We start from the raw sequence: 26,121 nt of genomic DNA, 5'->3' as shown, positions 1-26,121 counted from the left end.
ACGAATTTTCCTGCTTTCCACATATATCTGGAGCACGCTGCCCAGGATGGAATGACATAGAAATGATTTGGCGCATTAGCTATTTCTAAATGTTTAGTCGCCTGTCAGCATTGCACATTTCAGTATTTAACAAAACTGTCAGGATAACCCTTCCTGTCCCCTTCCTTCTCATTATGATGTGTATTCCAGTATTCCGCTGATCGGTGAGTATTCATGCTGAACTGGCATGTTTACATGCAACGAACTTCTGTCCATTGTGCATTGATTTTAAATACAAAATATAGTTTTTTTGTTTCAGAAAATGGGGTGGCACAGTGGCACAGTGGTTAGCACTGATCCCTCACTGGTGCAGAGACCTAGTTTCAGTTCCGGCTTCGGGTGACGGTCTGTGTGGACTTTACACTTGCTCCCTTGTCCGTGTGGGCGTCTTCCGGTTTCCTCCTTAGTGTCCAAATGGTTAGGTGGGGTCACGGGGGTGGCGGTGTGGGTTTTAATTAGGGGGCTCATTCCAAGAGCCAGTGCAGAATCTATGAGGCGAGTGGCCTCCTACTCAACTGCAGATTCTAAGATCTATGATCTAACTGTAAATAGTTACAACATTGAAACGCGAGTAACTGGACCTATTTGTTTCCTTTCTTACCTTCTATAAATATGGCAGGCAATAAGGTTGCGCTTCTTCCCTTAGATATCGATACTATATTGCTTTCAGAGTCGCCAGGCATCAAATGACACCACCACAAAGTTCAACCGGATATCGATCAAAGAGCCAAATAACCAGTTATTTCGTTGAAGATCAATGGTACTTTATTTACAAACAAGATTAATTTACACATGCAACATAGACACTGCGAGCTAAACTACACCTAATAACTATGACAACCAATACTTAACTTTAGGCACCCGGCTTAGGTCAGAGGAACAGTGGCCTTTGTTCGAATCAGGATCTACTGGGTCTGAAGAAGTAACTGCTGTTCAACTGGGCTCATCCGCCTGGTAGCGAGCGTTGAACTTGCGATTGGAGATGGACGTTGCCAGAGGGCCAGGTCCAAAAGTGATCGAACACATGGTAGTATTTCTCTCTCCTTGGGGAGATTCGCGCTCATTTGGGCGCTCCTTATGGTTGACCCAATTAACTGGGCAGTTCTCGATCACTGCATTCGATCTCAGCCAATAAAGAGGCGGATGCCTGGATGGTGAGACGTGTCCTAAGCGGTCATTGACCTTGCTGTTTATGCTTCCTGATTAAAGGGTGGCGCCGAAATGTCTGGCCTTGCATCGGTTACCTGAGTATGAGTCCTTTGTCTTATGGAGGTGGGTCATTAAAATGCTAATCGCTTGGGGATTTCGATGCTGTCTGGATTCTCTGCTCAGGAATATACATGCAGACTATGTACCTGCCTGCATCTTACATTGTCCACATTTCCCTTTAGGCTTTGCCAACGTCCATGTTTCATGTTGTAAGTGGCCATTCCAGATGGCTACGTATTAAAATAATTCCTCAAAAGTAGTCTCAATGTATTTAACGCTGTGTTAAAAAGTTTTTCCTAATTGCCAGTATGGTATAAGTATTCTGATATTATCCAATTGCTACCAATATCTTTCGTAGACAAATCCCACACTCTCTGCCACCAACATTCACTCTGAAGTACTTCTTCTGTGTCTTTTTCCAGAGCATGGATTTTTGTATGTAACTGGTTGTAAAACTTAACTGAGTGACATGCCTTGAGTCTTTGCTCAGAGTTTCTGCAAGATGTCGGATGGGGGGGGGGGGGGGGGGCATCATTTTCTCTTTATACATGGCCTATTGTGTGTGTCTAAGGGAAAAGTTAGGATGGGGGATCATACCTAACAGACTATTATAGTGACAGGAGGTTCGGTTATGGTGGTGGAGACGCAGTATTTTCTTTATCCTCCCTAATGAATGGGGGCAGGAATAATCTCGAAGACACAAACATGTGTTCTGATAAAGCCACATTCGTCCAACTCTCCCTGTCCTACTGTAATGGCCCCTTTATGTTTGCATCCCGTGAGGGTGATACCATAGAGTGATCACAGAAAGTGACACAAGTCGGAATCGAACCTGGGATCCTGGAGCTGTGAAGCAATTGTGCTATCCACAATGCGACCATGCTGCCCTTAAGAACAAATTAATCTGCACACCATTATTCTAACATAATCCATGTACCTATCCAATAGCTGCGTGTAGGTCCCTAATGTTTCCGACTCAACTACTTTCACAGGCAGTGCATTCCATGCCCCCACTACTCTCTGGGTAAAGAACCCACCTCTGACATCTCCCCTAGATATTCGAACATTCACCTTACATTTATGTGCCCTTGTAATGGTTTGTCCCACCCGGGGAAAACGTCTCTGACTGTCTATCTATTCCCCTGATCATCTTATAAACCTCTAGCAAGTCGCACCTCATCCTTCTCCGTTCTAATGAGAAAAGGCCCAGCACACTCAACCATTCCTCATAAGACCTACCCTCCATTACAGGCAACATCCTGGTAAATCTCCATTGCACCTTCCACATCCATCCTAAAATGGTTTTGAACAGCTGCATCATTACCTCACGGTTCTTAAATTCAGTCTCTCTGATAATTAACTCTAGCACACCATAGGCCTTCTTCACAGCTCTATCCACTTGAGTAACAACTTTCAAAGATCTATGAACATAGACCCCAAGATCTCTCTGCTCCTCCACATTGCCAAGAACCCTACTGTTAACCCTGTATTCCGCATTCATATTTGTCCTTCCAAAATGGACAAGCTCACACTTGTCAGTGTTGAGCTCCATTTGCCACTTCTGAACCCAGTTCTGCGTCCTATATCTTTGAAGCCGTCAATAGCCCTCCTCACTATCCACAACTCCACCAATCTTCGTATCATCTGCAAATTTACTGACCCACCCTTCAACTCCCTCATCCAAGTCATTAATGAAAATCACAAACAGCAGAGGACCCAGAGCTGATCCCTGCGGTACGCCACTGGTAACTGGGCTCCAGGCTGAATATTTGCCATGCAACACCACTCTCTGACGTCTATTGGTTAGCCAGTTCGTGGTCCAACTAGCCAAATTTCTCACTATCCCATGCCTCTTTACTTTCTGCATAAGCCTACCATGGGGAACCGTATCAAATTCCAATAAAGACTTAAAACGATTATTGTAATATGGAGTCAATCCAGCGAGGTTTCAAACCAGGTTCTGAATTTGCGGACGTTTCTGAAACCTTTTTAAAGGCCGTGATCCCTGTTGAAATCAAAATAATAGAAAAGCATTGATCCCTCTACACTGTTCCACTGTTAAAGTCCCCGCCTCTGTATTTTACATATAAGTTGAGTCACAAAGACAGGTCTATCCGCCATACATATCTCCGGCAACTTTATGTTGCACTGCAACCAGATCAGAGGCGTTGTCACATTCGCACGAATGGTCAGAAATCTAAATGTCAACCTCTTCTCTAAGTAGCGTATTTCTGATCCGCTGTGTGTTTCGAGCATTTGCCGCTATTATTTTTTTTTACAGCGCAGTACAGGACCTTCGGCCCACGATGTTGCACCGACACGGGAAGTCAAAAACTAAAGGCCATCTCACCTACACTATGCCATTATCATCCATTATACTCCAAATGCGGCCGTACCAGAGTTTTGTACAGCTGCAACATGACCTCATGGATCCGGAACTCAATCTCTCTACCAATAAAGGCCAGCAAACCATAGGCCTTCTTCACAACCCTATCAACCTGGGTGGCAAATTTCAGGGATCTATGTACATGGACACCGAGATCCCTCTGCTCATACACACTGCTAAGAATTTTACCATTAGCCAAATATTCCGCATTCCTGTTATTCTTTCCAAAGTGAATCACCTCACACTTACATAGAACATAGAACACTACAGCACAGAACAGGCCCTTCGGCCCTCGATGTTGTGCCGAGCAATGATCACCCTACTCAAACCCACGTATCCACCCTATACCCAACAACCCCCCCCCCCTTAACCTTACTTTTTAGGACACTACGGGCAATTTAGCATGGCCAATCCACCTAACCCACACATCTTTGGACTGTGGGAGGAAACCGGAGCACCCGGAGGAAACCCATGCACGCACGGGGAGGACGTGCAGACTCCACACAGACAGTGACCCAGCCGGGAATCGAACCTTCTCTACATTAAACTCCATTTGCCACTGAACTCCATTCTGAACATTTGCCATCAACCACCACCCTCTGTCTTCTTTCAACTCGCCAATTTCTGATCCACATCTCTAAATCACCCTCAATCCCCAGCCTCCGTATTTTCCGCAATAGACGACCGTGGGGAACCTTATCATACGATTTACTGAAATCCATATACACCACATCGACTGCTCTACCCTCGTCTACCTGTTCAGTCACCTTCTCAAAGAACTCGATAACCTACACTTCAGAAAACCATTCTGACTATCCCTAATCATATTATTCCTATCTAGATGATTATAAATCGTATCTCTTACAATCTTCTCCAAGACTTTACCCACAACAGACGTGAGGCTCACCGGCCTATAGTTACCGGGGTTATCTCTACTCCCCTTCTTGAACAAAGGGACCACATTTGCTATCCGCCAGTCCTCTGGCACTGTTCCAGTAGCCAATGATGACATAAAACTCAAAGCCAAAGGCTCAGCAATCTCTTCCCTGGCTTCCCAGAGAATCCTAGGAAAAATTCCATCAGGCCCCGGGGAGTTATCTATTTTCACCTTGTCCAGAATTGCCAACACTTCGTCCCTACGCACCTCAATGCCATTTATTCTAATAGCCTGGGTCTCAGCATTCTCCTCCACAACATTATCTTTTTCCTGAGTGAATACTGACGAAAAGTATTCATTTAGTATCTCGCTTATCTCCTCAGCCTCCACACACAACTTCCCACCACTGTCCTTGACTGGCCCTACTCTTACCCTCGTCATTCTTTTATTCCTGAAATACCTATAGAAAGCTTTTGGGTTTTCCTTGATCCTACCAGCAAAAGACTTCTCATGTCCCCTCCTTGCTCGTCTTAGCTCTCTCTTTAGATCATTCCACGCTTCCTTGTAACTATGAAGCGCCCCAACTGAAACTTCACGCCTCATCTTCACATAGGCCTCCTTCTTCCTCTTAACAAGAGATTCCACTTCTTTGGTAAACCACGGTTCCCTCGCTCGACCCCTTCCTCCCTGCCTGACTGGTACGTACTTATCAAGAACATGCAACAGCTGTTCCTTGAACAAGCTCCACATATCCAGTGTGCCCAACCCTTGCTGCCTACTTCTCCAACCTACACATCCTAAGTCATGTCTAATGGCATCATAATTGCCCTTCCCCCAGCTATAACTCTTGCCCTGCGGGATATACTGATCCCTTTCCATCACTAACGTAAAGGTCACCAAATTGTGATCACTGTTTCCAAAGTGCTCACCTACCTCCATATCTAACACCTGGCCTGGTTCATTTCCCAAAATGTGGCCTCGCCTCTTGTAGGCCTGTCAACATATTGTGTCAGGAAACCCTCCTGCACACATTGTACAAAGAACGACCCATCTAATGTACTCGAACTATATTTTTTCCAGTCAATATTTGGAAAGTTAATGTCTCCCATAACAACTACCGTGTTACTTTCGCTCTTTTCCAGAATCATCTTCGCCATCCTTTCCTCTACATCCCTAGAACTATTAGGTGGCCTATAGAAAACTCCCAATAGGGTGACCTCTCCTTTCCTGTTTCTAACATCAGCCCATACTACCTCGGAAGAAGAGTACCCATCTAGCATCCTTTCCGCCACCGTAATACTGTCCTTGACTAGCAGCGCCACACCTTCCCCTCTTTTGCCCCATTCTCTGAGCTTACTAAAACACCTAAACCCCGGAACCTGCAACAACCATTCCTGTCCCTGCTCTATCCATGTCTCTGAAATGGCCACAACATCGAAGTCCCAGGTACCAAATCATGCTGCCAGTTCCCCTACCTTATTTCGTATACTCCTGGCATTGAAGTAGACACACTTCAAACCACCTACCTGAACACTGGCGCCCTCCTGCGAAGTCAAATCTGTGCTCCTGACCTCTGTACTCTCAATCTCCCGTACCCCAAAACTTCAATCCAGGTTCCCATGCCCCTGCTGAATTAGTTTAAACACCCCCAAAGAGCACAAACAAATCTCCCCCCCCCCCAGGATATTGGTGCCCCTCAGGTTCAGATGTAGACCATCCTGTCTATAGAGGTCCCACCTTCCCCAGAAATAGCCCCAGTTATCCAGAAATCGGAATCCCTCCCGCCTGCACCATCCCTGTAGCCACGTATTTAATTGCTCTCTCTCCCTATTCCTCATCTCACTATCACGTGGCACGGGCAACAACCCAGAGATAACAACTCTGTTTGTTCTCGCTCTGAGCTTCCATCCTAGCTCCCTAAAGGCCTGCCTGACATCCTTGTCCCCTTTCCTACCTATGTCGTTAGTACCAATGTGGACTACGACTTGGGGCTGCTCCCCCTCCCCCTTAAGGTCCCGGAAAACTCGATCCGAGACATCACGTACCCTTCCACCTGGGAGGCAACATACAAAACGTGAGTCTCTCTCGCTCCCACAAAATCTCCTATCTGTGCCCCTGACTATTGAGTCCCCAATTACTAATGTTCTACTCCTTTCCCCCCTTCCTTTCTGAGCAACAGGGACATACTCCGTGCCAGAGGGTCGTACCCCATGGCTTACCCCTGGTAAGTCGTCCCCCCCCCACAAGTATCCAAAACGGTATACTTGTTACTCAGGGGAACGACCGCAGAGGGTCCCTGCACTGACTGCTTCTTCCCAGTCCCTCTTACAGTTACCCATTTATCTCCAGTCTTTCGTGTAACTACTTCCCTGAAGATCCTATCTATGACCCCCCTCTGCCTCCCGAATGATCCGAAGTTCATCCAGCTCAAGCTCCAGGTCCCTAACACGGTTTTTGAGGAGCTGGATTTGGGTGCACTTCCCACAGATGAAATCAGCAGGGACACTGACGGTGTCCCTCACCTCAAACATTCTTCAGGAGGAGCATTGTACTGCTTTCCCTGACATCACCTCTAGATTTAAAAAAAACTAGTAAAAGAAAAAGAAAGGAAGAGCTTACCTGATATTCCCTCAAACCCTGCTCCCGCTGAAAGGTAAGCAAATTTAAAGGCACTCACTCACCTTCACGACAGGCCCCTGCTCCCGCTTCCCAACGACCGTGGGGGGGGGGGGGGGTGGTTAGAGGAGGAGGTAGGGTGGGAAACAATGAGGAAGTGTTTCGGGTTTAACTGTCACTTGACAACAGCCACTCCACAAACCACCTTCAAATTAGGCTGACCGCACTGCACGTATGCAAATTTCCCCAGAACAGCTGATCAGTAGCTCTGCTGCCCTCTGCTGGATGCTCGCTTTCACTCAAACTCCTTGGGTCTCCTTCGCAGGTACACCTTCAAATTATGCTGACCGCACTGCACGTATGCAAATTTCCCCAGAACAGCTGATCAGTAGCTCTGCTGCCCTCTGCTGGATCCTACGTAGGCACATAAACCATGTTGCTGCTCTGATTTATGGATCATAGTTTGACACATTAGATTAGAAATTTTAATGTAATGAACGTCAGTCAACATTTGGCCGCTAGTCTTTACGAATGTACAGGGAGAGAACCAGAGAGCATCAGAGAACTTGGAAATGTAAGTGATTTTTATTTATTTTTATTACCTTTTCAATTGTGAGTGTGGGTGTGGGCTGAAGTGACCTCACAGTAAAGCCATGTCCTGATTGGCTGGTTGGAAAGCTATACTAATTTTTAAAAAATAAGCATTGTTAAACTAATTAAACATAATTACTTAATTATAACTAAGCCAGAGATCACAGAGTACTGTATTTAGCTTTCACATTTATAGTAGAAATCTAGTGCTGGTAAACATATAGTTAAGAGTAACTTTTTAAATCTTTTACATTTAATTTACTAAAACATTGACGCAATGTCAATTATAGGGGTGCAGTGTTCTGACTGTGAGATGTGGCAGGTCCGGGAGGCTTCCAGAGTCCCGGATGGCTTCATCTGCAGAAAGTGCACCCAACTGGAGCTCCTCACAGACCGCACGGTTCGGTTGGAGCAGCAGTTGTGTGCACTTTGGGGCATGCAGGTGGCGGAAAGCGTCATAGATAGCAGTTATATAAATGTGGTCACACCCAATGTGCAGGCAGAGAAATGGGTAACCACCAGAAAGGGCAGGCAGTCAGTGCAGGAATCCCCGTGTTCTTATCGATATGCCCCTCTGTCAGTGGTTACCTGATCTTCTGGTATTTAAATACATTTTACAAATCCCCTGCAATGTTACCAAATGGCGCATCGGCTTCTTCAGCGTCTCACACGCCTTACAATGTGCACTATCAACACAAATGCAATACTTAAGCAAATAGAACAGTACAGTTCGGCCCTCGATGTTGTGCCGAGCAATGATCACCCCACTCAAACCCACGTATCCACCCTATACCCAACAACCCCCCCCTTAACCTTACTTTTTAGGTCACTACGGGCAATTTAACACGGCCAATCCACCTAACCCACACATCTTTGGACTGTGGGAGGAAACCGGAGCACCCGAAGAAAACCCACGCACACACGGGGAGGACGTGCAGACTCCGAACAGACAGTGACCCAGCCGGGAATCGAACCTGGGACCCTGGAGCTGTGAAGCATTTATGCTAACCACTATGCCACCGTGCTGCCCCGGTAGATCTGACAGCAATCCAATCACAGTTTATCCTTTATTTCAAATCTCTTGGAGAGCAGCTGCATCAGGCCTGCAAAATTATTTCCACAATATTCAATGGAATTCTATAACATTCTGAATTCTGGTTGTCATAGAACATAGAACGATACAGCGCAGTGCAGGCCCTTCGGCCCACGATGTTGCACCGACATGGGAAGTCAAAATCTAAAGGCCATCTAACCTACACTATGCCATTATAATCCATATGCTTATCCAATAAACTTTTAAATGCCCTCAATGTTGGCGAGTTCACTACTGATGCAGGTAGGGCATTCCACGGCCTCACGACTCTGCGTAAAAAACCTACTTCTGACATCTGTCCTACATCTATTACTCCTCAATTTAAGGCTATGTCCCGTCGTGCTAGCCACCTCCATCCGCGGGAGAAGGCTCTCACTGTCCACCCTATCTAACCCTCTGATCATTTTGTATGCCTCTATAAAGTCACCTCTTAACCTCTTTCTCTCTAACGAAAACAACCTCAAGTCCATCAGCCTTTCCTCATAAGAGTTTCCCTGCATACCAGGCAACATCCTGGTAAATCTCCTCTGCACCCGTTACAAAGCTTCCACGTCCTTCCTATAATGAGGCGACCAGAACTGTATGCAATACTCCAAATGCGGCAGTACCAGAGTTTTGTACAGCTGCAACATGACCTCATAGCTCCGGAACTCAATCTCTCTACCAATTAAGGCCAACACACCATAGGCCTTCTTCACAACCCTATCAACCTGGGTGGCAACTGTCAGGAATCTATGTACATGGACACCGAGATCCCTCTGCTCATCCACACTACCAAGAATTTTACTATTAGCCAAATATTCTGCATTCCTGTTATTCTTTCCAAAGTGAATCAGCTCACAATTCGCTACATTAAACGCCATTTGCCACCTCTCAGCCCAGCTCTGCAGCTTATCTATGTCCCTCTCTAACCTGCAACATCCTTCCACACTGTCTACAACTCCACCGACTTTAGTGTCGTCTGCAAATTTACTCACCCAACCTTCTGTGCCCTCCTCTAGGTCATTTATAAAAATGACAAACAGCAGCGGCCCCAGAACAGATCATTGTGGTACGCCACTCGTAAATGAACTCCATTCTGAACATTTGCCATCAACCACCACCCTCTGTCTTCTTTCAACTAGCCAATTTCTGATCCACATCTCTAAATCACCCTCAATCCCCAGCATCCGTATTTTCTGCAATAGCCGACCGTGGGGAACCTTATCAAACGCTTTACTGAAATCCATATACACCACATCAACTGCTCTACCCTCGTCTACCTGTTCAGTCACCTTCTCAAAGAACTCGATAAGGTTTGTGAGGCATCACCTACCCTTCAGAAAACCATGCTGACTATCCCTAATCATATTATTCCTATCTAGATGATTATAAATCGTATCTCTTATAATCCTCTCCAAGACGTTACCCACAACAGACGTGAGGCTCACCGGCCTATAGTTCCAGGGTTATCTCTACTCCCCTTCTTGAACAAAGGGACCACATTTGCTATCCTCCAGTCCTCTGGCACTATTCCTGTAGCCAATGATGACATAAAAATCAAAGCCAAAGGCTCAGCAATCTCTTCCCTGGCTTCCCAGAGAATCATAGGATAAATCCCATCAGGCCCCGGGGACTTATCTATTTTCACCTTGTCCAGAATTGCCAACACTTCTTCCCTCCGCACCTCATTCTAATCTAATTATATTCTGAGAGCCTGGGTCTCAGCATTCTCCTCCACAACATTATCTTTTTCCTGAGTGAATACTGACGAAAAGTATTCATTTAGTATCTCGCTTATCTCCTCAGCCTCCACACAAAACTTCCCACCACTGTCCTTGACTGGCCCTACTCATACCCTAGTCATTCTTTTATTCCTGACATACCTATAGAAAGTTTTTGGGTTTTCCTTGATCCTACCTGCCAAAGACTTCTCATGTCCCCCTCCTTGCTCGTCTTAGCTCTCTCTTTAGATCATTCCACGCTTCCTTGTAACTATGAAGCGCCCCAACTGAAACTTCACGCCTCATCTTCACATAGGCCTCCTTCTTCCTCTTAACAAGAGATTCCACTTCTTTGGTAAACCACGGTTCCCCTCGCTCTACCCCTTCCTCCCTGTCTGACTGGGACGTACTTATCAAGAACGCGCAATAGTTGTTAGAACATAGAACATAGAACAGTACAGCACAGAACAGGCCCTTCGGCCCTCAATGTTGTGCCGAGCCATGATCACCCTACTGAAACCCACGTATCCAAATTATACCCGTAACCCAACAACCCCCCCTTAACCTTACTTATATTAGGACACTACGGGCAATTTAGCATGGCCAATCCACCTAACCCGCACATCATTGGACTGTGGGAGGAAACCGTTCCTTGAACAAGCTCCACGTATCCAGTGTGCCCAACCCTTGCAGCCTACTTCTCCAACCTACACATTCTAAGTCATGTCTAATGGCATCATAATTGCCCTTCCACCAGCTATACATCTTGCCCTGCGGGGTATACTTATCCCTTTCCATCACTAACGTAAAGGTCACCGAATTGTGGTCACTGTCTCCAAAGTGCTCACCTACCTCCAGATCTAACACCTGGCCGGGTTCATTACCCAAAACTAAATCCAATATGGCCTCGCCTCTTGTTGGCCTGTCAACATATTGTGTCAGGAAACCCTCCTGCACACATTGTACAGAGAACGACCCATCTAATGTACTCGAAGTATACCTTTTCCAGTCATTGGAAAGTTAAAGTCTCCCAAAACAACTACCCTGTTACTTTCGCTCTTTTCCAGAATCATCTTCGCCATCCTTTCCTCTACTACACAATCTTACAAGATAAACGTAAACATTGGGGGTGTCAGTCCAGTATCCTAGCTACAGTTGGGATGTGGACTGGGATCGTAATGATAGTGATCTACCAGTAATACATTTTGTCTACAATGCACACTTCCTGTGAATCTAATATGTGCCTAATACAAAGGAATGAACAGCTCAATATTAAAAAAATTGGAACTGATAGGGTATCATGCAAAGCAGAACTATAGAAAGTGGTTAAAAAACTACCAGTAGGAACCTAATAACCACATATAAACCAAATGGTAACTATAACAAACGTTTAATATACTATACAGGTACTTTTAAAACCAGGCACCAAAACCAAGAGGGGTTCCACAAGGGAAAAGACCTTTAATATCATCACTCCCCTTTCCTGAAGATGCCCTTCTCCTATATGTCCCTTTTAGTTTCTTTTATGGTTATGACATTATCAAAACTATGTCAAAATATCATTCCACTTCTGAAAGTGGGGGGGAGGAGAGTCGTGAGACCCATGCAGACTGTGCAAACTCCACAAGGACAGCGACCCTGGACCAAGGACAAATCCAGGTCCTCGGCATGTGGGTCAGCTGTGCTAACCACTGAACCACCATGTCGCTCCAGGATAGGCAATTTCTAACACAAATGTGGTACAGTTCAGCTCAACTATCTCCATAACTGACATCTATACACACTTTCCAGCAAAAGACATGAAGTATCGATCAGCAGCAGGAGCCCATGCTGATCTTCTCTTCCTAAGCCCAGAAGCCAATAGCATTGATTATATATTCATTACCAATCCAATTGAGATCAGCAAAGACAGTACTTTGTCCTTATTTTACCACTGGAATAAAGTAACATATTTTGCACCCAATACTAATATCAAACAGCTCAATTTCAGAAACAGTTGGTCGAGCTTCAATGGTAAAGCTTCTCCAGCCAAAGCTCAGGAAGGTCCTGTTCAATTCAGTCAGAATTTTCCTCACTGAAGGACATACACAGGCTGTGTCATCTTGTGGGATGTGCACAGAAATCTTCATCTTTTTTGACTAATCTATTTTAATGTCAAATTAACTATCTGATGTCATATTTTTGGTAATAGCTGCAGGGAGAATAAAATCAAGGAAACAATGATAAAACGTTGATAATGTGCTTCAATCTCAACTGGAATATGGTGTCCTGTTCTGGATTGAAGAAGCAAGTAGACTCGCAAACAGATTTGGCTTTTCACAATCACTTCATTTGAAGCCTACTTGTGCCAATACGCGATTTTCAGATGCTCACGAATGGTTCAGGGCTGAGCACCTTCTCGTACGTTGGCGCCAATAATTACCCTTATTGTCCAAAAAAGTTAGGCGGGATTATTGGGTTATGGCGATAGGATGGTAGCGAGGGCTTAATGTGGTCTGAGCAGACTAGATGGGCCAAAAGGCCTCCTTCTGCACTAGATGTTCTATGTCTTCTTCCTTCCATCCTTCGTTCCTTCCTTCCGTCCTTCCGTCCTTCCTTCCTTCCTGCCTCTCTCCCTCCGTCCCACCCTCCCTTCGCTCCTACCTTACTTCCATCCTTCTTGCCTTTCCCAGTCCTCCATCACTGCTTTCTTTATTCGTTCCTTTCATCCTTCCACTAAATTTTATTTCTGCTGCACTCTTCACTTTTCTCCCCTCCCTCGTCTCTCCCGTATTTGATTCTACCTTTGCCTCCTATCTGCATTCCTACTCGCTGTTATTTATTAATTTTTCTCTTTCTTTCTTACTTCCTTCTTTTCTTTCTTTCTTTCTTTCTTTCCTTCTTTCTTTCCTTCTTCCTTTCTTTCTCACATCCATGTTTCTTTCATCCTTCTTTTCTTTCCTTTCGTCTTCCTTCATTCCGTCCTACCTATCTCCCATTCGTTTTTCCATCTTTCTCACACCTTCATCTCCTTCCTTCTTTCCCCCGTTCATTCCTGATTTCCCTCCATCCTCCACACCTCCTTTCTACCTTTAATCGCCTTCCCACAGTACACGAATTCTTCCTCCCTTCCATCCCTCCCTTGGAATATTGCCCACAATTCTGGCCGTCACACGGCCAGAAGGATGTGGAGGCTTTGGAGTGTTTACAGAGGAGGTTTTCCAGGATGTTGGCTGGCCTGTCAGTAATAGCTACGCGGAGAGGCTGCATAGACTCAGACTATTTTGATTAAAACGGAGGAGGTTTGGAGGGGGTGTGACCTGACCGACATCCACAAGATTATGAGGGGCATGGAGTGGTTGGGCAGGCACTCTTTCCCACGGTGGAGGAGTCAGTCACCAGGGGGCATAGGTTTAAGGAGACATGCGAGGCAGTTTGTTTTTACACAGAGGGTGGTGAGTACCTGGATCACGTTGCCACGTTGTGGAAGCACATACATTCACGGAGTTTAAAAAAGTTTCTCGACAAATACATGGATGGAATGGGTAAAAAAGGGATACGGGACAAGGAAGTGCGGAGGGTTTTGGCCAATGTTAGTATCATGACCAGTACAGGCTTGGAGGGCCGAATGGCATGTTCCTGTGCTGTATTGTTCTTTGTTCTTTCTTTCTTCTTCCTTTTCCCCTTCCTTCTTCCCGTCCCGTGCCACTGCTTTCTTTCATTTCTTCCCTCTTTACTCGGTTCCCTATGTACTTTCCTTCTTCCCTTCTAACTAATTGCCTGCAGAGAACTAAATAAATAGATATTACTGTAAAGCAAGTAATTTTATTAAAACACCAGTCTGTAGCAAATGCGGAGGTTAATTTTAATTCACTTGTAATGTAATTTTGTTTAACCAACAGTGTTTAATTCACGACTCGATTGTGTCAGTCAAGAGAGGCCACTTTTTCAGAAGCTGGAAATCTGATATGAAATTTAGAAATTGTTTGTTCAGTGACTGTAATCAACTCCAGGCATCATGGGACCACGGGTCTTGACTTTTCTTTCTCTCCCTCCTCATAAAGAAAGGGATTCTTTCCAAACGTGAGCGGATAATTTCTTCCACTATCAACAGCAACACCTAATTCGTCACACTTAACTGAGGACAACATGGCTCTCAGTTTTCTGATGAAGCTCAAGGTCCTTTGGGCACTTAATGACATAGAAAAGATTTACTTCCCCATCTTGGCCGCGACCGGCGTCCCACGTAAGTCATTACCTCGGTTTTGTACTTATGTCTCTTAAAGCTGTAACAGATCCAATTTATTTTCTTGCATTCCCTGAATTACAACAGTGAAAACGTTTTAACATTACGCAGTATATCTATGCGAAATATACCTCCATGGTCGTAAAGTTATTTAGAATGATTGGACTTTGCGACTCATATTTATTTCTCTGAGTACATCCATTTCTTTCTTCCTTTACTCTCATTCTATCTTTCGCTCTTTTCTTTTGCATATTTTTTGTTTATACTTCTGCAACTTTTCGCTTTCACGTTTCTGCTATTTTCTCTTCCTTCTTTCTTTCCCTTTTAATTTTTATTCATTTCTTTCTTATTTCTTTCACTCTGTCTTTCTCTCTTTAATTATTTCTATCTATGTCTATTTTTTTCATTTTCTTTCTCTATTTCTTTCCTTGTATATTTATTTTTATGTGTCTTCCTTTCTTGGTTTATTTTTTCTTTCTTTATATCTATCTATCAATCTATCTTTCTTTCTTTCTTACTTTCTTTCTATCTTTCTTTATTTCATTCTTTCTTTCTTACTCACTCTCTCTCCCCCTGTCTCCCTCTCTCTCTCCCTCTCCCTCTCTTACTCTCTCACTCTCTTCCTCTTTTTCATATATAATTTTCTTCTTCCCTCGTTTCTCTGTTCTTTCTCAAAGTGTACATTTGACGATGGGCTATGTTGCACTGGCGTGAACTCCCATTCACTCATGTGAACACAATGGTTAATACACCTTGATGTCCATAAGACCAGAAGACCATACGACACAGGAGCAGAATTAGCACAATCATCCAATAGCTCCGGCACGGCCATTCATTGGTGATTGAGACGTTTCTCAACCACATAATCCTGCCTTCACCCCGGAAACCCTGGTCCCAATGTTAATCAGCAACCTATCTCTCTCTGTCTTAAAGCCGCTCACTGATTTGGTGTACGCAATCATCCGAGGCAGTGTTCCACAGATTCACCAGCCTCTGGCTGAAGAAATTCCTTCTCACCTCTGTTTTAAAGGATCGTGCCTTCAGTCTGAGACTTTACCTTCGGGTTCTTGTTTTTTCTACAAGTGGAAACATTCTCTCCATGTCCACTATTTCAAGGTCTCTCACTATCCTGGATATTACAATGAGATCCCCCCTCAACCTTCTAAACTCCAACGAGTCGCCCATAATAAGTTAAATTTCTGAATTTTGTCGAACTACTCCGTATTTCATTAAATGCTTCCAGTTTGCTATCCGTACGGAGACAGGTGTTGTTTGGAAGATTTGCCTCTGATATCATCTGGTCACATATTCAGCAAGTTGTAATCATTCTGCTGAAAAAAATCATTGCTACCAGGTTAATGAACATTGAACATTTGTCCAGCAGCTTCCTTTTTATGGATTTCAACATCGTGTGATTCGTTGTCTGAAATTTCTGTTTCCACGTCTCACAATTCTAATTTTAAGCAATTGTTCATGATTTTTAAGCTCTTGGCCTGTTTTATTTAAAATGAATGGTGCGCCTGTGCTTCTGACTGGCATATGATATGTCCTTTTGACTATTTTTAATGCCATTCTTGATACAATTCTGCTGTTTCACTATTTTTTCCCATAGTACTGAAGAATGTTGTAGATAATTCAATTGTTCTAATTCAGTGTGCAGGAGACGGAGGATACACCACATTCTCAATTGTCTTTTAAATGTTGCTAATATTAGAGCAGCACGGTGGCATAGTGGTTAGCACAATTGCATCACAGCTCCTGTGTCCCAGGTTCGATTCCCAGCTTGGGTTACTGTCTGCAGAGTCTGCACGTTCTCCCCGTATGTGCGTGGGTTTCCTCCGGGTGCTCCGGTTTCCTCCCACAGTCGAAAGATGTGCAGGTTAGGTGGATTGGTCATACTAATTTGCCTTTCGTGCTGGGTGGGGTGACTGGGTTATGGGGATAGTGTGGGGAGGTGTGCTTGGGTAGGGTGCTCACTCCAAGAGCCGGTGCAGACTCGATGGGCCGAATGGCCTCCTTCTGCACTGCAAATTGTATGACACTATCGGGCCAGAACGGTGGCACAGTGGTTAGCACTGCTGCCTCATAGTGGCAGGCATACGGGTCCAAGTCCGGCGTTTAGTGACTGACTGAGACGAGTTTGCATTCTCTACAGGAGTGCTCGATGCCCTAAATACATTTACTGCAGTACGTGTGTGAGCACACAAAGTGAGCACTGTTAATGAACTGAAAACCAGTTTTCTTTTTCTGCTTAACCTGCTCGTTTTCCATCGCCTGCACGGTATTCAGAGCTGTTAAGGTGGACAGAGAAGCCTTTCAGATCTGAAAGCAGAATGGACTGCTTCACTCACACAAAGTGTTGCAAAATCGTACGTTTTCTCCAGGCTCTCCCGGAATAAGTTGAGGAGGCCAGGTGAACGACATTTCTTCGAATGTTTTCCCTTCTCGAGCTGAATTGGAGTTGAGAGCTCAATTCGAACAGGCGGTACGGTGGCACAGTGGTTAAAATGTCTGCCTTGCAGTGCCGGGTACCTCCTGTTCAATCCCGGCCTTGCGTGATGATGCTGAGTTTTGTGTTATCCCAATGTGCTCTCGATTTCTCTCACTATTCAAAGATCTGCAAATTCGGTGTTTCGACCAATTGACCTTCAGTATCCAATGACTGCAGATTAAGTAGGGTTATCGGGATAGGTTGGGACAGTGGTCCGAGAAGGGCTGCGATTTTTCAGGGTCAGTGCAGGTCTGCCGGGACGAATGACCTGCTTCTGCACAATAGGAATTCTTTGGAAAAGTGTTTCCCCCTCACAGGCAATTATTTGAAGAAAACAACCAGATTATAATCCAATTTTCCCGAATTTCGCCGTGGCATCTCAGACCCACATCTAAATACATTTTTTTAAGTGTCAAGAGAGTTACTACCTCCAACACCATTTCAGGCATTGAGGTACAGGCACTCACCACGCTTTGGAGGAAAATTATTTTACTCAGACATCCTCTAAACCTCCTGCCCCTTGCCTGGGGCTAGTTTAGCACACTGGGCTAAATCGCTGGCTTTTAAAGCAGACCAAGGCAGGCCAGCAGCACGGTTCAATTCCCTTACCAGCCTCCCCGAATAGGCGCCGGAATGTGGCGACAAGGGGCTCTTCACAGTAACTTCATTGAAGCCAACTCGTGACAATAAGCGATTTTCATTTTCATTAAATATGTTCCCCATTGCTCGCTCCACCAATGGGAAATGTTTCTTCCTGTCTATTTTATCTATACCCCTCATTCTTTTATACATGGCAATCATGTTCCCCTCAGTCTCCTCTCCTACAAGAAAAATAAACAGCCTATCAAATTTCTCTTCATAACTAAAACGCACCAGCCCAGGCAGAATCCTTGTAAATCTCCCCATGTTCCCGAACCGGCACTCATATTTCTCCGATGATGCGGATTTAAAAATTGCAGACAAAATTCCAGCTGTGCGATAACCAGCGTTTTATAGACTAAACAACGTTTTATAGAAGAGACAGGCCTATTAGCAAGCTCTCCCTCTGAGAGCTTTTTTAGAGCTGAGTTTTTTAAAAGGGTGTTCCTCCACAGCATTTTCTGGGAGAGTTCACTCCATGCCTGAATCGAATGTCCGACTGCAACCTGTCCCTGGTCTCCTGTGGTTATTCGGATGAAGTCCAGCAAGATGTCTGCCAACACCAGGTTAAAGTCCAACATGTTTGTTTCAAACACTTGCTTTTGGAGCACTGCTCCTTCCTCATTCACCTGAGGAAGGAGTAGTGTTCCGAATGCTAGTGTTTGAAAGAAACATGTTGGACTTTAACCTGGTGTTGTCAGACTTCTTACTGTGCTCACCTCAGTCCAACGCCGGCATCTCCATATCATTCATGAAGTCCAGCAGATTGTTTTCTTTTTATTTGAATTTATCTCTTCTTATTCTAATCTATTTAGTTTAAATTCATAATACATTTGAAGTCCTGTTTAATTTGTGTGATTTATTACACTGATTTCACAGGCGAAGGAAATCCATGGTTTTACTGTTTGTGGTTTCGGGGAATTTCATAGTGTTGTGGGTCGTCTTCATGGTGTGTTCTGTATTGAAACGACTAGATTACTTGGGGCTTCCAGTTCCCCTGCCAACATTTGTTCGTGAAATAGGGCTCCTGCTTCAGCTCCTGAATTGCTGGACCAACACGTTCATATATGCTGTTACGCAGAAGAAATTCAGACATGAGCTGAAGAATGGAGTGAAATATCCCCTCACAATAATTGCCAAATTTCAGTCAGAAGGCCTCAAACATTTTAAACATTTTTACGTAATTTTTGCGTCACAGTCTGAAGAATTCAATCCCAGTTTTACTTATTTGTGCACAACTACCTTTCCGACATGGAATTACGTTGTCATTCGTTCACTGCTACCATGCATAATCCTGAAAAGCCCTCCCTAACATGGGTGCACCTACATTTCATAGAATTTACAGTGCAGAAGGAGGCCATTCGGCCCATCGAGTCTGCACCGGCTCTTGGAAAGAGCACCCTACCCAAGGTCAACAACTCCACCCTATCCCATAATCCAGTAACCCTACCCAACACTAAGGGCAATTTTCGACACGAAGGGCAATTTATCATGGCCAGTCCACCTAACCTGCACATCTTTGGACTGTGGGAGGAAACTGGAGCACCCGGAGGAAACCCACGCACACACGGGGAGGATGTGTAGACTCCGCACAGACAGTGACCCAAGCCGGAATCGAACCTGGGACCCTGGAGCTGTGAAGCAATTGTTCTATCCACAATGCTACCGTGCTGCCCCATGGAGTACAATACTTCAAGTAGGTGGCTCACCAGCAACTTAGGGCAATTAGAGATATGCAATAATATTGGCCTTGCCAGGTATACATTTTCGATGCATGGCGTTTACAAGCTGACTCTGAGCATTGAATGAGAGGTTACTCTGGAATGAAAACTTATTATGATTTTCTTTTCTCTACTAATTCAAATTCCAGTCAGTGAGGGGGTGTTTGTTTCCTAAGGTTTGGCCATTTTCTCTGATCATTGTTTTAAAAATTAATGTGTTTTGAAAGTCAGGACAGCAACCGGGAAGGAAACAATGACAGGAAGCGGAAATGAAGACTTCAAAAGTTATTGACTTCCGCACCGTCACTGGGAACTTTCGAGAAAAATATCAAATTTCTGTATTGTGTTACCATCCTGCCCACTCCAGCCTCTGTTTTAATCTAAGTCTGTTATTCTGTTTGCACGCTGACTGTGAATTGATTGCACCAAAACATTCTGCCTAATACACAGTGAACTTGTTCCTTTCCCTGTTATACAATAAAGCAGACTGAGTTAAATTATACACTGGGCAATGAGAACATGGTTCACCATTAGACGAAAAATCTGACAAAGCACAACTATGTTTCTGAGCCAGAAAAGACTGTAATGTATTTTCTGCATTTTTCTTTACTCTGGTGTTTTACACTCCCCAGACATGGAGAAGCACCCTCACATTCCCACGAATGAGTACGGGGCACCTATGCCTCACTGTTCAATGCACCCATGCATCCCATAACAGCAGACAGCTGTATCTCCATGCCAGACACAACTGCAGCCGAGAGCAGCACATTCGTGCATTCCAGTACAGCGCACTCCTGAATTTCAATGACATAAACACTTCCATTACAGTACAGCACACTCCTTCACTCAGAATTGTGCATTTCTTCATCACAGTACAACACACTCTTGAATCTCAATAACACAAATCCCTGCATCACAGTAGAGCACATTCCTTCAACTTGGAACTGTGCATTCCTTCATCACAGTAAAGCACACTCCTGATTGTCAATGGCATAAATCTCGGCATCACAGCTCAGCGAATTCCTTCAACTCAGAACTGTTCATTCCTTATTCACATTAGAACATACACTGCAGCCCAGTGCAACAACTGTTTAATCCAACGACAGCACGCTCCTGCATATTTGCAGCACAATCATTTTACCAATGACATCTAGGGCGGCGCAATGGTTAGCACTGATGCCTCACGGTACAGAGGTCCCGGTTTCGACTTGAAGCCCGGGTCACTGTCCATGCGGAATTTGGAAATTCTGCCCCCGCCGCCCCCACCCCCCATGTCTGCGTGGGATCGCCCACACAACCGAAAGATGTGCTGGGAAGGTGGATTGGCAGCACTAAATTGTCCAATAATTAGAAATGTATATTTAACAAACCGATGAAAAACCGTGGTTGTCAAGGAGCTGAGAAATAGAAAAACACGTTATTTGTAAAAGAATGGACTACTTACAGTGAGAAACACAAGCAACAGCGAAATCAATTCGAGGTCATGTGGAATAATGCTACATACGTTAACCAAAGTAAAATGAGGTTAATGTGACAGAAGAAAATTGAAGCCACGGCAATACAACTCAGTGTTATGGTTTGTCCTTCCTGCAGTATGTGGGAAGTATTGGATCCTCGTTCTGTCAAGACCAGCACGTGTGTAGAAAGTGTCACCAGCTGCAACACCCTGAGTTGTGAGCTTTGGATCTCAGACGGTGGCTGTCGTCACTGTGACACATCCACGAGGCCAGGAACTATGTGGAGAGCATGTTCAATCACGGCATCTCACAGCAACATCGAAGCCTTCGGCAGAAAGGGCATTGACGGCAGGTGGGCAGTCAAAGAAAACCGCACATGTTGTGGAGAGTCCCCTGATGTCCCGTTGATTGATCAGAGTTCCGTTTTGCATACAAGAGAGAGTGTTAATTCCTCAGAAGAGTTTGCTCGGAGACGCGTCTGTGGCACCATAGACAAATCTGCTGTACGGGAGAAGGGAATGTAGGGGATATGAACAGCAATAAAATGCAATCGTTCAATAAGGTGTTTCTGTCTGACCATATACTTGACTCCAGGATGCTATGTTGCCTCCCTGGTGCTAGGACCAAGGATGTCACGGAACAACTTCAGCGCATTCTTCCAGAGCAGTGCGATCAGCTAGAGGTTGCCGTCCACGTCTGTCTCAATGGATCAGATAGGGGAGATTGCAAGTTCCTGAAAGCAGACTTTAGGGAACTAAAAGGGAGCTTGGAACTAATGATCGCAAAATCAGAAATCTCAGGATTACTCACTGTCCAACATGCTGATGATTATGCAAACAAGAGACTGAGGGAGTAATCCCATGGTCGTATATGCGCCATAAGTGGGAGGACATCAGCTTTTTGATGCAGTATAACAGGTTCATGGAATCAGAGCTGTGCTAGTCAAAACATCTACAGCTGCAAAGGAATGGGATGAATATATGTTTGCGTTGTTGGGGGACGTGAAGGGTGGAGGTATTAATCTAGATTAATTGAAAAGTTGGGAATCTGAAGTTAAGTTAAGAGCCTGGATCAAAATATTGGGAATCAGTGAGTGACGCCGAAAAACAGACAACGCACAGATGTGTAGCAGTGCCTATATATATATATATATATAGATAGATATATGTAAATTCAAGGATCATAGTCAATAAATCTGATGAGTTTAGGTCACTAAGAGACACATGGCGGAATGATATAATTGCCACAACAGAGACTTGGCTTGAGTAGGGGAAACCATGGCATTTAGAACAAAGAAGAAAGAAAAGTACAGCACAGCAACAGGCCCTTCGGACCTCCACGCCTGTGACGACAACGCTGCCCTTCTAATCTAAAATCTTCCACACTTCCTAAATCCGTATACCTCTAATCCCATCTTATTCATGTATTTGTCAAGATGCCCCTTAAATGTCACTATCGTTCATGATCGCAAGAGTTGATACTGAGTTTCGAAGCAGGATAGGGAGGGGGGCACCATTATAGGATGAAGAATCAATGACAGGATGGATGATGTACTAAATGTAACGTCAAATCAGGTCACATCCGTTGAGCTCAGAAATTTCTAACCGTGAATTCTCACTGCTATAACTATGATAATCCACCAATTAGAAGAAATGAGTTAGATGGGCAAATATAGTCAAATTTCTGAGTGTAAAAAAATATGGGATATGTCTCGGGACCTCAACTACCCAAATATCAATTCGGATACAAATAGTGCGAAAGACACTTCAACTATATTGAAGATAATGTTTCTCGCCAGCACGCAATAACCCCAATGAGAGGCGTGCACATCTAGATTTAATCGACGGAAATGAAGTTGGGTAAGTGGGGGAAGGGGCAGGTGGAACCATTATGGTAACCATAATATAGAGGACGCACTGATACTGGAAGGCGGAGAAATTACCAGGGTCACATGGATTGTCTTCAGGCTGTTCATGGAAGCCAGGAAGGAAATGGGCCGCCGCTTTAAGGTTCATTTTCCAATGCTCCTTCTATACAGGTGAGGTATCAGAAGGTTAGAGGCCGAGAAAGGTTTAACCATAAATTTTAGGATGGTGCAAGGGATAGGCCTGAATGCTATATGCCAGACAGTCTGACTCCAGTAGTGAGAAGATTATTGGAAACAATTTTGAGAGTCAAACTGTCACTTAGAAAGGCACGGATTGCTCATGGCTGGTCAGTATGGTTTAATTTGGAGAAGATCGTGACTTACTAACTCCATAGATTTTTATGAAAATGTAAGAGAGGAAGATTGGTGACGGTATTGCAGTGGATATTGACTACCTGGATTTCAGTAATGTATTTCACAAGGTCCCTCATGGCAGAATGGTTAGAAAAGTAACATATCATGGCATACAACGGAAAGAGGCAGGTTGGATCCAAAACTGGCTCAGTGAAAGGAAGCAAAGGGCAAGGAATATATTGCACATGAGAAAGAAATTTCAGTGATCTCCATGGGCGTCAGTGTCGAGGCCATGTTGTTTGTTGCAAATATTAATGATTTCGGCATAAATGTGGGTGGAATCATGTTAAATTTGCAGCTGACACAGATTTTGGCCGTTGACAGGTCATCATCATCACAAACGTTACTGGGCAGAAGGAGACCACTCGGCCCATTGAGTCTGCATCGGCCCATGGAAAGATTACCCTGCCTAAGATCACACCTCTACCCTATCCCCGTAACACAGTAACCCCTCTAAACGTCTTTGGACACTGAGAGAAATTAAGCCAGGCCAATCCACCTAACCAGCACATGGACTTGTGGGAAGAAACCGGAGCACCCGGACGAAACTCACGCAGGCACGGGGAGAAAGTGCAGACTCCACACAGTTACCCAAGCCGTGAATCAAACTTGGGACCCTGTAGCTGTGAAGCGAAAGTGCTAAGCACCGTGCTACAGTGCTCACAAGGTAGTTGATAGTGATGAGCATATCTGTCACCTTGAAAATGTTGTCAATGATTTGGTTGAGTTTGCAAAGAATGGTGAATGGTATTCAAGCCGGAAAAGTGTGAGATAATGAATGTGGGTAGGGAAAGCAAGGCTCGGGAATATTGAAAAGACAGGTAGATATTGAGAGGGGTAGAGGAAGTGGGCGACCTTGAAGTGCATGCCCACTGGCCCAAAAAGGTGGCAGAGCAGGTCGACAAGGTGGTCAAGAAAACATCTGGAATGTGTTTCTTTATCGGGATAGATAATGAATACAGAAGCAGGATGTATTGTTGGAACGGTCTAAACACTATTAGACCAGAGCTGGAGACTTTTTATAATTCAGATCACCACATTACAGGGAGGACCTAAATGCCCTGGAGGGAGTGAAGAAGAGATTTACAAACATGTTGTCAGGGCTCAGATATTGAGGCAATTAGAAGAGATTGTCTCGGGTTGTCTGAACACCGCAATGTTGAACAAGCGCTGGAAAATGTGGACCGCAGTACAGAGAATTTCTGTATCTAAGTGCAAAACAGTGCTGCATCCCAATACAATGAAACACTGCCACCCAATACAGCTCATTCATGCATCCCAGTACAGCACATTCTTGCATCCCTCCATGGTATATACCTGCAAACTAGTACCGTGCGATCTTGCAAACCAGCGCCATGAAACATTGCCCCGCAGTACAGCACACTCCTGCATCCCCGCATCGTGAAGTCCTGCATCCCATTCTAGCATACTGTAACATCCCATAGTACTACAGTCCTGCGTCAAAATGTAGCATACTCCAATCCCTCAGTACAGCAAACTCCCTGCTCACAGATGTACGATGTCGCATCCTATTGTAGCGCAATCCGGCACACAAGTACAGTGCACTGCTATGTCTCAGTGACATTTATTCCTAAATCCAGTGCAATACACTCATATATCTGTGTACCATGCACTCCTGAATCCCAGTGCAGTGCACTTGTGCATGGCAATATAATGAAATTCCGCTTTCCAGTGTGTGTCATTATATGAGTTTGTGCTTCAGACTGTGTGCGTTTGTGTGTGAGTCGATGAGTGCGAGTGTGTTTATTCTTGTGTTTGGGTCAGTTGTGACTTCATGAGTGTGCATCTGCAAGAATGAATGTGAATGTGTATCTGTGAATGTGAGTGAATGATAGTGTGTGTTTAATGGTGAGTCTGTTTGTGTGAGAGAGATAATGAGTGTACATGTGTTTGTGAATGTTCATTTGCGTGTGCATGATTGTGCGCGTCTGTATGTGAACATATGTGCATATGATGCTGCATATAGGAGCTTAATGAGTTGCCAACTTTGATGCATGCTGGGAAATCCTTGACTATATACTTTAACACTGCTTTCAGAACGAAAATAAGTCGGTCAGGTAACATAAACAAAGTACTGCTTAATATTTTGGACTCGGCATTATTATGATAACACATTGTCCTCCGAAAGATAACAAAATGTATACTCGAGTTGGTTTTAGCCAAGGGCATGAACATACGTTTATGTATTTATTTCATCGCACGTACTTTCCATGTCAATTTAATATAAACATGGCTGTTTGCTTCAAGCTGTTATATCAGACTATAAAGAAATGCTTCCTTCAATCGAATCTCAGATTGTGATGCACTTGCAAAAAAGCCAGAACGTTCTCTATCCGCAAATATATTTGTGTAAGTACATTTCCTTAACTCGAACCTCCAGGAATTTGTGTTTATTATAATTTCCACGACAAATTGGCGTCGTCTCAGCTGAAAGGGAGAGAGCCATAACGGGACCCCAGCTGAAAGGGGGATCTGCTGCTCGGCAGCCTTAATTACTGGCCGGTGACTCATGCTAGGGTGAATTATCTTAATTTATAAATTAACGATAGCTGCATGGGAAGAATAAAGGTCCCTTAGAGACTAACATTGAAAAAAAGAGACTTCAGTGTTCGTGAAAGGACAAACACCGGTGTGCGCCCCCGCTAGTATTTGTAAATGATTTCTGCGGTCGTTGCTATTGTTAACATATGATCTAAAGTATTTTGCAGAAGGAGCGATGATCAATAAACTCGACTCCCCCTCACAGGTCGTCCCAAAGCATCGATAAGGACA

The 26,121-nt window shown here is 44.4% G+C and overlaps 1 long non-coding RNA gene across 2 annotated transcripts in view; it reads right to left on the bottom strand.

Annotated features, from left to right (window-relative positions):
* LOC119958659 overlaps positions 1 to 26,121 on the bottom strand; it is a 208,592-nt gene that overhangs the window by 175,193 nt on the left and 7,278 nt on the right. The window contains exon 3 of one of the 2 annotated variants that reach the window (XR_005459043.1): positions 18,775 to 18,939. The exons of the other annotated variant lie outside the window; for it this stretch is intronic. This is a non-coding gene — a long non-coding RNA (uncharacterized LOC119958659). Of the gene's footprint in view, positions 1 to 18,774; positions 18,940 to 26,121 lie in introns of those variants that run through there. 2 annotated transcript variants of the gene reach the window in all.

Source organism: Scyliorhinus canicula, chromosome 30 (assembly GCF_902713615.1).
Source record: "Scyliorhinus canicula chromosome 30, sScyCan1.1, whole genome shotgun sequence".
Lineage (NCBI taxonomy): Eukaryota > Metazoa > Chordata > Chondrichthyes > Carcharhiniformes > Scyliorhinidae > Scyliorhinus > Scyliorhinus canicula.
The sequence above is the reverse complement of the archived record's forward strand: the minus strand, read 5'-3'. Positions and strand labels throughout refer to the sequence as shown.